Genomic DNA, 12,048 nt, shown 5'->3' on the forward strand with positions numbered 1-12,048 from the left:
GGGGGGTATTTTTCTGAGTTCCAACAGTAAATACCCCAAATAATCAAAAGCAGAGAAATTATATATGTACATATATATTTATAGAAGTTATATAAATATAAATATATAAATACATACTATTTACTTATTTAATGGCCAGGGATAGAACCCAGGCAGGACCTAGTGCACAGTAAGCAAGCCCTCTACCACTGAGCTACATCCCCAGCCTCCATAAAGAGATATTTGTATGCCCCTTTTATAGCATCATGATTCACAAAAGCCAAAAGGTAGAGGAATCTTTGTCCAGTGAAGTATGAGCAAATAAGCAAAATGTGTTATATTCACACAATGGGATATTACTTGGCCTTAAAAGGAAGGAAAATCTCACATATGCTACAACACGACAAGCCTTGAAGACATTAAGCTAAATGAAAATAAGACAGTGACAGAAACACAAATCCTGGGTGATTCCACTTAAAATGAGGTCTTTAGTGTAGTTAAATTCACAGAGACAAAGTAGAGTGGTGCTTCCTGGGGTTGGGGGAGGAAGGAATGGGGAGTTGTTTAATGGGTATGGAGGATTTTGTTTTGCAAAATAAAAGAGTTCTGAGAAGCTGTGGGTGCAGCTCAGTGGCAAAGCTCCTGCATAGCATGCACCAGGCCCTGGGTTCCGCCCCCAGCACCACAACAAACAAATTAACAAAGAGTTCTGGAGATGGATGGTGGTGTAGATTGCCTAACAATATAAATGTTCTTAATGCTGCTGAACCGCTATACTTAAAAATTGTGATTTTTTCCGAAATTTGTATTTGGTCTTTGTCCCATTGCTTGACATACAACTCCTAAAATCCCTGGAATATTCAAAATGATAGGTATCTTTTTATATGTTAATGACTGGACTGCTGGCCTGCCACCCCTAAGTAGCTTCAGAATGGGGGCTGGTGACAGGAAACACCAAGGCAGGATTAGAGGATTGGGAGTTTTAGCCCTACCCCCAACCTCCAGGAAGGGGGTGGGGGATGAAGGTTAACTTAGTCATCAGTGGCTAACAATTTAATAAATCAATGTCTTATAATGAAACCTCCATAAAAACCTAAAATAACTGGATGCGGAAATCTCTGGATAGCAAACAGAGGAGGTTTCTAGAGAGAAACGCTTCTGGAGAGGGCATGGAAACTGAGATGCTCTATGGTGGGCCCCATGTTCTTTTTATTGTTGTTGTTCTTTTTTATTTTTTAGTTGTAGATGGACACAATATCTTTATTTTTATGCAGTGCTGAGGATGGAACCCAGTGCCCCACATGTGTGAGGCAAGCACTCTACCACTGAGCTATAGCCCCAGTCCCTGTTGTTCTTTAAAAAAAAAAAAAAGTTGCTGATAGACCTTTATTTTGTTTTTATTTATATGTGGTGCTGAGAATCAAACCCAGTGCCTCACACATGCGAGGCAAGTGTTCTGCCACTGAGCTACAACCTCAGCCCTCACCTGTTCTTTTTTGAAAATTCTTTTTTAGTTGTATGAACATAATACCTTTATTTTATTTATTTATTTTTATGTGGTACTGAGGATTGAACCCAGGGCCTCACAGGGGCTAGGCAAGTGCTCTACCACTGAGCCACACTCCAGTCCTCTTCATCTGTTCTTAATCAGTGTCCTTTGTAATATATTTTTTATAATAAAATGGTAAGCCTAAGTAAAGTATTTCTTTGAGTTCTGTGAGTTGCTCTAGCCTATTAATTGAACCAAAGGAGGAGATCCTAGGAACCCTGATTTATAGGGCCAGTAGCCCTAGGTCAATGGTAAAATGCTGGCCAGGCATGTACAAGGTCCTAGGTTCCATTCTCCCCACTCCAAACAAAAACAAAAACAGGAAGCTCAGGTAAAACAACCCAGACCTTGTGATTTTGGCATAGGAAGTGGGAAGCAGTCTTGGGGAGCCGAGCTCACAACCAGCAAGATCCTGATCCTATCTCCAGGGAGACAGTGTGAGAATGGAATTGAATTTAGAGAACACCCACCTGGACTCTTGGCCGAATTGCTTGCGTGTTTGGTGTGTATGGAAAATCTCACATATATTTGTTCACAAGTCTTCCGTGAGAGTATAGGAGAAACTAAGTTTGTTTTTTATTCTGTGTCCTCAGAATGTTTTCAATAGTAACTTTTGTGGTATGTATATTTTACAATATTTTTTAAATAAACAAATTTTTGTGATGCTGGAGATTGAACCCAGGGTCTTGTACATGCAAGGCAAGAACTCTACTAACTGAGCTCTATGCCCAGCCCAAACAATTTTTTTTAAAATAATGGTAAAGTAAAACTAAAAATTGCTGGGCATGGTGGTTCACTCTTGTAATCTCAGCCATTTGGTAGGCTGAGGAAGGAGGATCACAAGTTCAGGCCAGCCTAAGCAATGTAGTACCACCCTGTCTCAAAAAAAAAAGTAGAAAGGGGGAATTGGGGTTATAGCTCAGTGGTAAAGCACTTGCCTTGCATGCATGAGGCACTGGGTTCTATCCTCAGCACCACATAAAAATAAATAAATAAAGATACTGTGTCCATTTACAACTAAATTTTTAAAAATTATATATATATATATAATTAAAAAAAAAATATATATATATATATATATATATTAAAGGGCTAGCGATGGAGCTCAGTGGTAGAGCACTCCTGGGTTTAATCCTTAGCATCAGTCAACCAATAAAATAAATAAATAAAATAAAATAAACTTCTCAGAAACCTGCAAATTTCCAGCCAGGTGCAGTGGTGTACGCTTGTAATCCCAGTGGCTCAGGAGGATCCAGGAGGATCGGGAGTTTAAAGCCAGCCTCAGCAATTTAGCAAGGGCCTAAGCAATTCAGTGAGACCCTGTCTCTAAATGAAATACAAAAAGAAAAAAAAAAGGGCTGGGGATGTGTCTCAGTTGATGAGTGCCCCTGGCTTCAATCCCTTGGAAAGAAAGGGAAAGAAAATAAAAGAAAGGGAAAGAAAAGAAGAAAGAAAAAGCAAGCTAGCTGCCAACTTCCAGAGACAAAGAATGTTGCTCTTAGCCTGGATGACAATAAGATTTAACCCTTCCAGAGACCTCCCCTTGCTACTCTGTAAAACTGACCCCCCCACCCACCATGGGTTTTGGAATTTCCCTTTGAATTCTAGCTTCTACAGCATTACAACCCAATTCCACTTAACACTTACCTGGAGATTCATATGATGTTTCCAAAATCCCCCCAGGTTTCAAGTTGCATTTCTAAAATACCCCACATAAACACACCCTGCATAATCAAAGGGAAAAGAATCTGCTCTTGAATCAAAATAGAAAAGACTATGAACAAGTCTTAAACTGAGGATACTTAGAAATTCTCCAGAAGCTGATAACTGCAGAGATGGGCAGATTCTGCCCAAAACAACAGAAAAAGATTGATGTTCTGGTTCTTCAGCCCTTTTTAATCCATTATGAATTAGTATACCCTGACACCCTCTAGTAACCAACTGAACCCCCTAGTAACCAACTGAACTATTTCGGTTTTCACCCTATTACTTTTTTTTTGGGGGGGGGGTACGGGGGATTGAACTCAGGGGCACTCTACCACTGAGCTACATCCTCAGCCTTTTTAATTTTTTTCTTTTCTGGTGCTGGGGATCCAACCCAGGGCCTTATGCATGCAAGGCAAGCACTCTACCAACTGAGCTATATCCCCAGCCCTAAATTTTTTTTTTTAATTTTTTTGAGACAGGGTCTCTCACTAAGTTGCTGAGGCTGGCCTGGATCTAGTGATCCTCCTGCCTCAGGCTCCTGAATTGCAGGCACCCTATTACTATGTGTCACTTGAGGGGGAAAAACTTTCTTGAGTGTTTTCTCTTACCATGACTGCATACTATGGCTGCTCTGAATTTGATTAGTGAATCAATCTCTCTCTCTCTCTCTCTCTCTCTCTCTCTCTCTCTCTCTCTCTCTCTCACACACACACACACACACACACACACACACCTGAAAGTGACAAAAATATAATAGCTGTTCTTTTAAATACCTCAGATGTTGGGCATAATGATCTGTGCCTGTAGTACCAGCTACTCTAGAGGCTGGGGCAGAAGGACCACTGGAGGCCAGCAGTTCTAGGCCAGCCTGGGCAACATAGTGAGGCTTTATCTCAAAACTTAATATAGAGGGGCTGGGGTTTTGGCTTAGTGGTGGAGTGCTTGCCTAGCATGTGTGAGGCACTGGGTTTGATCATCAGTACCATATAAAAATACATAAATGAAATAAAAGTATTGTGTCCATCTACAACTAAATTTGTTTTTAAATTTAATATAGAAATAAAATAAATTCCTTAGTAACTTTTTTTCCCATAAATCCTTTCTGGCACTTCCATTTCCCTCAAAAACTTATTGCTACCAAACCTTGATCTTCTGAAAACTGGACCTTGGCCTCAAAAACTGCTTCTTTTAGGTCTTTGCAACCCCATCAACAATATCTTACCTAGTAGGAATACGCTGCAATGTTGTGGTGCTTTGTTATCTTCAGAGACCTTCCAGCCTGTTTTGCTGCTATTGTTTATTTCCACTTAAGACATCTGCCCTCCATGAGGGATACAGATTAGCTTTTTCATGATGTAATAAATGATACATATGTTTTTTTGGGGGGGTGTTGTTGTTGGTGGTGCTGGAGATGGAACCCAGGGCCTCACACATACTAGGCAGGTGGTCTACATCAAGCTACATCCCAGCCCCAAGACATATACTGTTAACCCAGACTATGCCACACTAGGATAATTGTTGCTACTTACTTAGACATTGGGCTTATACTCCTAATTTATCCTGTCTATTCAGGGTACTCATTAGAGACAAAACTGTGACCCTCTGGCTGGGGGCCTAGTGAGAGTTAAGTCATTGGGGCATGCCCTTGAAGTGGACACTGGGACCCCAGCATCTTCCTGTCTCTGTTTCCTGGTCACCAATGATCAGTTTCCTCTTCCCTGTGTTCCCACTATGATGCACTGTTTTGCCATAGGTCCAAAACAGCAGGACCAAGTGACCATGAATTGAGCTCTCCAAAACCATGAGACAACCCAGGTGTAGTGGTACATATCTGTAATCCCAGCAACTCAGGAGGCTGAGGCAGGAGGATTGCAAGTTTGAGGCCAGTTTGGGAAGCTTAGCAAGACCCTGTCTTAAAATTAAAAATAAAAAGAACATGGAGTGTAGCTCAGTAATAGAAGACCCCTGAGATCAATCCTCAGTACTGAAAAAAAAATGAAACTAAAAAAAAAAAAATCACAAGACAAAATAAACCCTCTTGCCTTTATTTATTTTATTTTATTTTTGCAGTGTTAGGGATCACCCATGTTGTCACAAATTGTAAGGTTTCCTTCTTTTTCTTCCTTTTTTTCTGCAGTGTTGGTGACAGAACCCAAGGCCTTGCAAATGTCATGAAAGTGACCCATCACAGTGCCGGATTTCATTCCTTTTAAAGGTTGAATGGTATGGAAAGGTTGGAATCGTTGTATGTGTCCACATTTTCTTTATTCATGCATCTTTTGATGGCCATCAGAGTTTCCCCCCCCCCATATATAGATTATTATAAATAATGATGCAATTAACATGAAAATGCAGGGAACACTTTAAGATCCTACAAAATAGGGCTAAGGCTGTAGCTCAGTGTAGAACACTTGACTAGGATGTATGAGACCCTGGGTTCAATTTCCCATTTCACAAAAAACAAAAGTCCATTTAAAAAGTCCTATGAGGGCTGGAGTTGTGGCTCAGTAATAAAGCATTTGCCTGGCATATGTGAGGCCCTGGGTTCAATCCTCAGCACCACATATAAACAAAATAAGAGATCCATTTACAACTAAGAAGTATTTTTTTTAAAAAGTCCTATGAGCTGGGCGTGGTGGCACACACCTGTAATTCCAGAAGCTTGGGAGGCTGAGGCAGCAGGAGTGCAAATTCAAAACCAGCCTCAGCAATGGCGAGGTGCTTAGCAACTCAGTGAGACCCTGTCTCTAAATAAAATACAAAATAGGGCTGGGGATGTGGCTCAGTGGTCCAGTGTCCCTGAAGTCAATACCTGGTACCAAAAAAAAGTCCTACAAAATCAACATTAAAAAATCACTTGCATTTCTATGCCTTAAGAACAAATTTAAGAAATTTAAAACAAAATTAAGAAATTACTGCTATCTATAATAGCATCAGAAAGGATAAAATACTTAGGAATAAACTGAACCAAGGAAATGAAAAATCTGTATGCCAAAATCTACAAAACATTAATGACCCAATATTATCTATAACTATAATGCACCAATTAAAAAATGTGGGGGAGAAAACAACAGTGAAAGAAATTAAAGAGCCAGGCATGATGGCTCACACCTATAATCCTAGCAACTCAGGAGCCTGAGGGTGGGGGAATCACAAGTTCAAGGCCAGCCTGGGCAACTTATTGAGATTCTATCTCAAAATAAAATTAAAAAGGGCTGGGGATATAGCTCAGGAGTAAAGTGTCCCTCTATTCAATCTCAGTACCACAAAAAAAAAAAAAAGGAAGAAAGAAAGAAGACAAATAAATAGAGTTTATGGATTGAAAGACAATCCTTTAAAAAATTTTTTTTAGTTTTAATTGGACACAATACCTTTATTTTATTTATTTTTATGTGGTGCTGAGGATCGAACTCAGCATCTCACACATGCTAGGCAAGCGCTCTACCCCTGAGCCACAATCCCAGCCTGAAAGACATAAACTTTAATGTTAAAATGTCCATACCATTCAAAAGGATCTGTAGCTTCAATGCTTCAATGCTATAGCCATCAAAATCCTGAGCTGGGAATCAAACCCAGAACCTCACATACTGAAAAGTGCTTTACCACTAAGCTGCACCACTGGCGCCCCCCAATGTTATTTTTATAGAAGTAGAGAAAACAGTCCTAGAATTCATTGAAGCCACAAAAGACACAGAATAGCCAAAGCAATCTTTTCTTAAAAAAATATTTTTTAGTTGTAGATGGACACAATACTTTTATTTTATTTATTTTTTTAATGTGGTGCTGAGGATCGAACCCAGTGCCTCACATGTGCTAGACAAATGCTCTATCACTGAGCCACAACCCCAGCCCTAGCCATAGCAATCTTGACAACAAGGTTGTGGGGTCAGAGCTAATGCTGAGAGTTCCCACTAGGCCTAGTGAAGTTGTTGACAGTGGTGTTACCCTGAGATCCCAAAACTGAAGTCATCAGTGTGCAATGCCGGCCTTGGAGAGTAGAAGGTTCAAGACTCCAACCCAAGCCTGTGGATAATAAACAAAAAATGAAGATTCCCAACCCAAATATACTACTGGGCCCAGAAAGGTCATCAGAGTGGTGCTACCCCAGTGTGTCCAGAAGGCCACACATAAACTCAAAGATTATTTTGTATACCTGGGCATGTTGGTGCACATCTGTAATCCCAGAGGCTTGGGAGGCTGAGGCATGAGGATCATGAGTTCAAAGCCAGCCTCAGCAAAAAGTGAGGTGCTAAGCAACTCAGTGAGACCCTGTCTCTAAATAAAATACAAAATAGGGCTGAGGGTGTGGCTCAGTGGTCAAGTGCCCCTGAGTTCAATCCCCAGTACTCCCCCCCCCAAAAAATATATATATACATAAAAATATATTTTGCATGTTAGAAGAACATAAACGCTAAAGGTCAGAAGCAGAATGTTATGCTTTGAATGTGCCCCCAAAGCACTATGTTTTAATCTCCAATTCAACAGCCTTGGGCAATAGGGCCTAATGAGAGGTGATTAAACCATGGGGGCAGAATGAATGGACTATTGCTATTATCACAGGAGTGAGTTTATTATAAAAGGAGACCTTTGTGGGAGGGTACTGGGGATTGAACCCAGGGATGCTTAACCACTAAACCACATCCCTAGCCCTTTAAATTTTTTAAAAATAATTTGAGACAAGGTCTTACTAAGTTGCTTAGAGTCTCACTAAATTGCTGAGGCTGGCTTTGAGCTTGTGATACTCCTGCCTCAGCCTTCCAAGCTACTGGGATTATAGGTGCACACCACCACAATGAGCTAAAAGGAGAATTTTTTTATTTTATTAAAAAATATATATATTTATTTATTCATTCATTCATTCATGCTGAGGATTGAACCCAGTGCCTCACGCATGCCAGGCAAGCGCTCAACCACGGAACTACAACCCCACCCCCATAAGAGGAGAATTTTGAGCCAGGTTCAGTGGTACACCCCTGTGATCTCAGCAGCTGGGGAGGCTGAGGCAGGAGGATAGCAATTTTGAGGCCAACCTCAGCAACTTAGTGAGGCCCTAAGCAACTCTGAGGGTCTGTCTCTATCTAAAAATAGAAAAACAATAACAGGACTTGGAATGAACTCAGTGGTAAAAGTGCCTCTGGGTTCAATCTCCACTACCAGAAAGGCACCGTTTTTACTGTCTTCCCACCATGATATGATGCAACAAGAAGGCCTTCATCAGATTAATTACCCAGTTTGTGGCATTTTGTTACAGCAGCACAAAACAGACTAAATCATACAGTCAAATGACCAATGAGGGCACCAAGAATAAGATAATAAGAAAAAGATGGTCTTCAACAAATGGTGCTGGGAAAATTGGGTATTTTCATGCAAAAGGATAAAATTGGACCTCCATTTTACACTAACCAATAGCAACTCAAAATGGATAAAAGACTTAAATTTAAGACCTAAAACTATAAAACTCTTAGAAGAAAACATAGGGGGAAAACTTCTCAACAGTGGTCTTGGCAATGGCTTCTTGGATATGACACCAAAAGCAATAATTTACAAGTGGGTTGAGTGCAGTGGCACATGCCTTTAATCCCAGCAGCTTGGGATGCTGAGACAGGAGAATCACGAGTTCAAAGCCAGCCTCAGCAACAGCGAGGCACTAAGCAACTCAGTTGAGACCCTGTCTCTAAACAAAATACAAAATAGGGCTGGGGATGTGGTTTAGTGGCCAAGTGCCCTGGAGTTCAATCCCTAGTACCAAAAACCATATAATAATAATAATAATAATAATAATAAGAAGAAGAAGAAGAAGAAGAAGAAGAAGAAGAAGAAGAAGAAGCAGCAGCAAGTGGGACAAAATTAAACCAAAAAGCTTCTATACAGCAAAAGAAATCAACAGCAACTTACAAATTGGGAGAAAAATTTTGAAAACCATTTGTTTGATAAGTGGTTAAAATCCAAACTACAGGGCAGGGATTGTGGTTTAGCAGTAGAGCGCTCGCCTAGCATGTGTGAGGCCCTGGGTTCGATCCTCAGCACCACATAAAAATAAATAAATAAAATAAAGATATTGTGTCCAACTACAACTAAAAAATAAATATTAAAAAAATCCCCAATACAACCAGGTCTGGTGGTTTACACCTATAGTCCCAGCTGCTTGGGATACTGAGGCAGAAGATGATTTGAGACCACCCTTGACAACATGGTGAGAACCTATCTCCAAAAATAAAACCCCACCAAATTACATAAGTAACTCCAACTCAATAGCAATTAACAAAACAAAATGGATCCCCATCCAAAAAAATTTAATAATCTGATTAAAAAATGGACAGGGATGGAAATGTAGCTCAGTGTTGGAGTGCTTGCCTACAATGTGTGAGGCTCTGGGTTCCATACCCAGCACCATAAAAAAATGAAGAGCAAATGGCTCAAGAGGCTGAGGCAGGGATCACAAGTTCAAAGCCAGCTTCAACAACTTAGTAAGGCCCTAAGCAACTTAGCAAAACCCTGTCTCTAAAAATATATATATATAAAAGGGCTGGGGATGTGGCTCAGTGGTTGAACATCCCTGGATTCAATCCCCAGTACAAAAAAAAAATGAACAGAAACTTAAGTAGATATCTCTCCAAAGAGGACATACAAATGCTCAACAGGTATATGAAAAGGTGATCAATATCCATAATTGCCAAGGAAATGTAACTCAAAAAACCACAATAAGGTATCATCTCACACCTGTTAGGATGGCTAGTATGAAAATACTGAGATGACAAGTGTTAATGAGCAAAGAAGAGAAATTGGAACCCGTGTTCAGTCTGCCTTCCAAATCTGTAGGTTCCTATTCTGTGGATTCAATCAAACATGGCTTGAAAATATTGGAAAAAATCTGTGTCTAAGCCGAGTCCTGTGTCGAATGCCTGTAATCCCAGTGGCTCAGGCGGCTGAGGCAGGAGCATCACAAGTTCAAAGCCAGCATCAGCAAAAAGCACGGTGCTAAGCAACTCAGCCAGATCCTGTCTCTAGTAAAAATATAAAATAGGGCTGGGGGTGTGGCTCAGTGGTTGAGTACCCCTGAGTTCAATCCTGGTACCAAAAAAAAAAAAAAATCTGTGTCTATATCAAATATATGTACATCTCTTTCTTGCTATTATTCCCTATTATTCCTTATACAATATAACATAACAATTATTTACACAGCATTTCCAGTATATTAGATTTTCCAATTAATCTACATATGATTTGAAGTGTATAGGATGCATATAGGTTATAAGAAAAGTGAGGTGACCAAAAATGAGACTGAATACAAAATACAAATATGAATGCCTTCCTTTGGAGAATCTAAATTTAGAAGATGTAATTTAAAAGGATACTGTCATTCATGGTAACCATATCCATGAACTTATTGTGAAACTGAGCAAAAAAAAAAAAAAAAGTATGGGCTCTAAAAATTTTTATAGAAGAAAAGCTGACCTAGATCAATGGGGAGACATATTATGTTCCAGGCATGAAGAATCAATTTTGGATCAATGTGTCTCCTAATTAATCTATAAATTCAATTTAATACCAGTGGTAAATTTGTAGTAGAGAATAATAAGGAACACCTGTGGACCCTCTTCCCATTACATCTTAACATTTTTCACTTGCCTCAAGTTTTTTGTAGTTGTTATTGTTATTTAAGAAACAAAGTATTTTTAAAAATCAAAGTATCTTTAAGAAACAAAGTATTTAAGAAACAAAATAGACTCCTAGCTGAAACCTACCTCCCTTATCCAATTCCATCCTCCTCCCTCTCTTTTCTGAAGTAAGTGTAATCTTGGGGTTTGTTGATCATTCCTTTCCATGTTTTTATTCTTTTTCTATGTAATTAGGGATCTATAAACTGTATATATTGTTCGTATTATTTTTAGCTTATTTATTTAGGGGGTACTGGGGATTAAACCCAGGGCACTAGACCACCGAGCCAGCCCTATTTTGTATTTCATTTAGAGACAGGGTCTCACTGAGTTGCTTAGAACCTCACTAAATTGCTGAGGCTGGCTTTGAACTCAAGATCCTCCTGCCTCAACCTCCTGAACCAGTGGGATTACAGGTGTGCACCACTGTGCCCCATTTTTTTAATGTAAAGAAATCATTGTACTATATAACAGTCTTAAACTTTCCTTCTCTTTCAAGTTGGCAGATTTGATAATTATCCATGTTGTTATATATATTTCTAGTTTACATTTAACTTTTCAGTGAGGTTTAATATACATAATATGTAGAATCTATGAACACAAAATGAACACACACGTAACAAGCCAACTGACTCTCCTATACTTTTTTCTTTTAGTTCTTTCTTCTCTCCCTCCCTTTCTTTCCTAGAATTGAACACAAGACCACTTTACCATTGAGCTACACCCTCAACTCTTTATTTTTTTGAGATGGGGTTTTCCTAAGTTTTCAGGATGACCTTGAACTTGCCATTCTCCTGTCTTAGCTCCCTCCCCTTGGTAGCTAGTATTACAGGTGTGTAATGCATTGGTGTCTGGCTTCTTGTGCCTCTTTCATCATTCCCCCACCAACTTCCAATGTAACCAAGTGTAACCCACTTCTTGATTTGTAACAGTTATGGCTTAATTTAGCCTGGTTTTTATTTTATTTACTTATCTACAGTGCTGGGGATCTAACCCAGGCCCAAGCCTTGCTACACAAGCTCCTTTTTAAAAAAATATTTATTTTTTTGTTGTAGTTGGACATAGTACTTTTATTTTATTTATTTATTTTTATGTGGAGCTGAGGATCAAACCCAGGGCCTCGCACGTGCTGGTGAGCACACTACCGCAGAGCCA

This window comes from Ictidomys tridecemlineatus, chromosome X, assembly GCF_052094955.1.
Source record: "Ictidomys tridecemlineatus isolate mIctTri1 chromosome X, mIctTri1.hap1, whole genome shotgun sequence".
Taxonomy (NCBI): Eukaryota; Metazoa; Chordata; class Mammalia; order Rodentia; family Sciuridae; genus Ictidomys; species Ictidomys tridecemlineatus.